The following is a 6,000-nucleotide window of genomic DNA, read 5'->3' as shown; positions in this document are numbered from 1 at the left end:
GTCTGGACTATTGGTGGCCATGCATGAAGCGGGATATGGCATGGTACGTGGAACGGTGCTTGACCTGCAGAAAGGTCAAGGCTGAGCATCAGAGACCTCACGGCAAGATGCAGCCATTGGATATTCCGATGTGGAAATGGGAAGACATCACGATGGATTTTATCACTAAGCTTCCTAGGAATGCGCGGGGAGTGGATTCGATCTGGGTCATCGTCGATCGATTGACCAAGAGCGCTCATTTTATCCCGATTCAGGAGAGCATCTCAGCCAAGAAGTTGGCCGACATCTATATCCGGGAGGTGGTGGTGTCGCACGGTGTGCCAGTTTTGTGATTTTAGACAGGGATGTGCGGTTCACTTCCAGGTTTTGGAGGAAGTTTCATGACAAGTTGGGTACTCGTCTGCATTTTAGCACCACCTTTCACCCGCATACGGATGATCAGAGCGAGCGGACCATACATACCCTGGAGGATATCCTGCGAGCATGCATATTAGACTTTGGATTTAGTTGAAATACCTACCTTCCATTGGCAGAGTTCTCCTATAACAATAGTTATCATGCAAGCATTAATCGTCCTCCCTTCGATATGCTATATAGGAGGAAGTGCAGGACCCCGATATGTTGAGGCGAGGTTGGCCAAAGGGTAATGGGGAGCATTGAGGTAGTGCTCAAGATGGCAGAGAAGATTCAGCAGGTCCGGAGTAAGCTTCAAACTGCTCAGAGTCAGCGGAAAAGCTATGCCGATAAGCGCCGATCAGACCTGGAGTTCCAAGTCGGGGATATGGTTCTCGTGAAGGTCTCTCCATGGAAAGGCGTTATCCGATTCAGGAAGCGGGGCAAGTTGGGCCCCATGTACATTGGACCGTTCAGGGTTATAGCTCGGGTGGGCAAGGTGGCGTATAGGCTGGATTTTCTAGCCAAACTCAGTCAGATACACAACACTTTCCATGTTTCTCAGCTATGAAAGTGTCTGGTGTACGCCTCAGCAGTGGTACCCTTGGAGGACATTCAGGATGATGACAGCCTGAACTACATTGAGCGACCGGTGGCAATCCTCGACCGAAAGTCGAAGGACTTGAGGAACAAAATATTGGAACTCGTGAAGGTGCAATGGCAGCACCGGAAGGGGTCGGAATGGACGTGGGAGCCGGCGGACGAGATGATGGAACATTACCCCGAGCTGATTCATGTTCGAGCAGCAGACTTTGAGGACGAAGTCTAAAATAAGTGGGGGAGATTTGTAGCACCTGGTTCTTGGTAAGTATTCTTTTATTAATACTTTTGCATTTTGGCCTTGGACTCGGTGAGTTGGAGGACCAACTCACCGAGTAGAAGAGGGATGAGTCGCGGGGTTTAAATTGTGGACTCGACGAGTAGGTCCTGTCTGGACAAAAACCCTAACCCGAGGGTTTGGACCCTATTTAAACACCTTAACTCGACCTCCTTCATCCAATTTGCTCCCAGAAGACCCCCATAGCAAACCCTAGTTGTTATTGAAGCAATCTAACGTATTTGGAATGATTTTGGTGCTTTTGTGACCCAAGGAAGGAAGGAAAAGCTTGAAGGATCAAGAGGAGGCTAGAAGGATCCGATTTTGAGCATCATTTGCAGTCTTCAGAAGGTAAAAAGTCTATACCTTGTTTGTTCTTATGATAGATCCCATTTTGTGGAGTTTTAGGGCTTTTCTAAGCCATTTTGGTCACCAACCATGATTGCAAGCATGGTTAGGGGTTGATGTTTCAGATCTAGGCCCTTAGAGGAGTTACAAGGCAGAAAGGACTGGCTCTTGCACTCAAAGAAGGCCCCATGCATTGTAAGAGATTGTTTTAGTACCTTTTGAGCTCAAAGTTGATGGGTTTTGGCCATATTAACATTCTTATGTGCACATACAAACCCTAATGCTTGGATCTAGGTTTCTCTAATTAAACAGGCATCGAATCCAAGACTTCTAATGACTAATTAGGTATAAGAACAATACAAAACCAGAGTTAGAAGCTTACCTTGAAACACTTGTTTGATCTTCTTGTTCTTGGAGCTTTAGAGTCACAATTGTCACTCCTCTAATGGCTTACAAACACCAACTAGCAAAGAGAATGATTTGAGAGAGAGGAGAGAGGAAGAAATCAGCCAGGGTTTCCTTGCTTTAGAAGAGGTGCCGATTTCCCTTCCCCAAGGGGTCTATTTATACTTGTAAGGCTCCTAGGGTTTCACCCTTAAACCCTAATTGGATAACTTAAACCCTAAGAAATCCTAATCCTTACCTTAGATAAGTCTTGGACGAATTTGAGGCTATCTCAAGCCCTAGAATTCGTCCAACCCCTATCCTTTAAGGATTTACAGCCCAAAATGTAACTATCAAACAATTGACAGTTTATACCCTCTTATTTAATTAATCTCTTTAAGTCACCAAATTAATACTAATTAATCTATGACTTATATTAATCAAATTAACAATATTATTATTCCTTATATTATTCTCCTAATATGTTAATAATATCTATTCTCTCATAATAAATCATCCTGTCAAGTTGCTATAGTGAAGGCAACCCAAAAGGACCATGCACAATCGGGTCAAATACTTGCCTAATATAGTTGCAGCCTTAGACATTATTCCAACAGTCTCCCACTTGGATAAGTCTAGTAACTATATGCACAAGTACAATCCGAGTTGCAATCGTAGCTCTTAAAGACGCTGTCAAACTCTGATCTAATGAATCTTGTCCTTTAGATAAGGGATCGTACAGTCCTCTGTTAGATATCATGCTGACAATTCTATGGAATAATTAGTCTAGCATTTGGTTTCTCGATCTCCGATTTATTTGACATAGAACTTAATCGAACACATCAATTCAGTTCTGACCGGGCCCGATACATAAGTCAAATCAAATCGTCGAGCATCCGAGATATCGCTTTTATCCTCTTAGGATAAAAGTTACAGATAAACTTCGACTTATATGCATTTACTTATTCATTAATCAACTATACACAACAATGCGTTTTATAACATCGAGTTACCATTGCGTTTTCGCATTATCAATGTACAATCAATTAACAAATAACAAACCATATATCTAGGTCTTAAGACTATATGATATTATCGTCTTGCGATCACCCTTTTTATCACATTCCATAAGGTGATTCCAGCAAGCGCGGGTTTGTTCCAATGCTCAAAACTAGTTCATAAGCACTCATGAACGTTGCAGCAATCTTTTGCTATGTCTAAAACCATTTAGACAATCTACACACTGATTCATAACAATCTTCATTCATATCTACTTCCCACATATGAACGATTGTGGATAATTTTGAATAATTCGATAATTCTTAATACTCAATTATTCTAGAAGTCAAAACATGCAAAGTGAAACAATAGTTAAACAATCAACATAAGATAGTAACATTACTTATAAATAAAACTCCTTTATTTAATCATCAAATGTTAATTACATTTATCTATTACACGTTTCTAATACTATCTAATCTATGCTAATATCATCCTTCAGCCCAATACTCCTAGCATACTGCAAGTGCTTAACCCCTACTCAGTCCCTTCGTAAGCGGATATGCTGGGTTATCTTCTGATGATATCCTTTTCAATACGAGTTGTCCTTCTTCTACACGATGTCTAATAAAGTGATATTTTCTGTCGATATGTTGTGATCTACCATGATCTCTCGGTTCCTTGGTCAAGGCAACCGCTCCTTCATTATCACAGAAAATCTCCATGGGCTCCTTTATGGCAGGTACAACTCCAAGATCACCAATGAAGTTCTTCAACCATATTTCCTCCTTCAACGCTTCGCTCGCTGCAATGTAATCTGATTTGCACATTGAATCAGCTACGGTTTCCTACTTGGAACTTTTCCAAGTCACTGCTCCTCCATTCAGGGTAAAGACCTAGCCCGACTGCGAACGGTAGTTGTCACTGTCGGTCTGAAAACTGGCGTCACTATACCCTCTCACCTTTAAGTCATCACTCCCTCCGAGGACTAAAAACCATTCCTTCGTCCTCCGAAGGTACTTAACGATATTCTTCACCGCAATCCAATGGGCTCTGCCAGGATTCCCTTGATATCTACTAACCATGCTCAAAGAAAAGGCTATATCAGGGCGAGTACAAGTCATAGCGTACATTATTGAGCCAATTGCGGAAGCGTATGGAACTCGGCTCATTTCAGCTATCTCAGCTTCGGTACTCGGACTTTGAGTCTTACTCAACGTGGCATTGCTTTGTATCGGTAATTCTCCCTTCTTTGAGTTTTCCATACTAAAACGTTTTAGTACCTTCTCTAAGTAAGTGTTCTGACTAAGTCCTATTAGTCTCTTACTTCCCTCTCTTACTATCCTTATTCCCAAAATATAGGAAGCCTCTCCGAGGTCCTTCATAGCGAAACACTTCCCGAGCCAGGACTTAATTTCCTGCAGAGTCGGGACGTCGTTTCCTAAGAGTAATATGTCATCGACATATAGAACGAGGAAGCTTACTATACTCCCACTGGCTTTGACATATACACACGACTCATCTTTGCTTCGTACAAATCCAAACTCTTTGACTATCTCATCGAAGCAAAGATTCCATCTGCGAGACGCTTGCTTAAGTCCATAAATGGACTTCTCAAGCTTACACACTCTATTCGGATGCTTCGGATCCACAAACCCCTCTGGCTGAGCCATGTAAACATCCTCAGCCAACTTCCCGTTAAGGAAAGCGGTCTTGACATCCATTTGCCAAATCTCATAATCATGAAATGCGGCAATAGCTAGCATCACTCTAATAGACTTTATCTTTGCAACTGGTGAGAAGGTCTCATCATAGTCAACTCCGGGAGTTTGAGTAAAGCCCTTCGCAACCAATCGCGCCTTATACGTGTGTACTTTTCCATCCACGTCGGTCTTCTTCTTGAAGATCCATTTGCACCCAACGGTCTTACGTACGGGTACATTATCAACCAAATTCCAAACTTGGTTATCATACATGGATTAGATCTCGCTATCCATTGCCTCTTTCCATTTCGCAGACACCGGGCCTGCCATGGCTTCCTTATGGCTATTAGGTTCATCAAGGTTTATTAGTGTACTATCACCAATATAAGTGTCCCCTTCGGTAGTAATATGAACACCATATAACTGGGGTTGAACTCTAACTCTTTCGGAACGTCTAAGAGGTAATGATACGTCAATCGGTTCAACCGGAGTTTCCCCCACAGGTTGAGTGCCAGCGGTAGAGGTTCCGTCATCTATCGAATCTTGAATTTCTTCAAGCTCGATTTGCCTCCCACTGTCTCCTTAGCCTATGAGTTCTCGCTCTCGGAAAACTCCTCTCCTCGCAACAAAGACAACATTGTCCTTCGGTCTATAGAAGAGATATCCAAAGAATTTTTGCGGGTAGCCGATGAAAATACATCGCTCACTACGAGGTTCGAGCTTGTCGTGAGTATCTCGTCTTACGAAAGCCTCGCAACCCCAAACCTTGATATGTGATAACGAAGGAGCTTTCCCCGTCCACATCTCGTGAGGAGTTTTGGCAACTTTCTTAGTAGGGACTCGGTTAAGGATATGGGCGATAGTCTCTAAGGCATACCCCCAAAAAGAGATAGATAGCGAAGCACAACCCATCATAGAGCAAACCATGTCCAACAAGGTTCGATTACGCCTTTCTGCCACACCATTCAACTGCGGTGTCCTAGGTGGCATCAATTGTGAAACTATTCCACACTCGTTGAGATAATCGTGGAATTCAAGACTTAGGTACTCTCCTCCTCGATCGAATCGAAGCATCTTGATTTTCCTGCCCAATTGATTCTCCACTTCATTTTTGAACTCTTTGAACTTTTCAAAAGTTTCTGACTTTTGCTTGATTAAGTAGATATACCCATATCTACTATAGTCATCGGTAAAAGTCACGTAGAAGCGGTTTCCATACGTCGTGGTAGATCTAAACGGTCCGCACACATCGGTACGTATGAGGTCTAATAGACCCTCACCCTTTTCGCACGTACC

The sequence above is a fragment of the Lactuca saligna genome, chromosome 9, assembly GCF_052625555.1.
Source record: "Lactuca saligna cultivar CGN05327 chromosome 9, ASM5262555v1, whole genome shotgun sequence".
NCBI lineage: Eukaryota > Viridiplantae > Streptophyta > Magnoliopsida > Asterales > Asteraceae > Lactuca > Lactuca saligna.
This window is presented reverse-complemented; position numbering follows the sequence as displayed.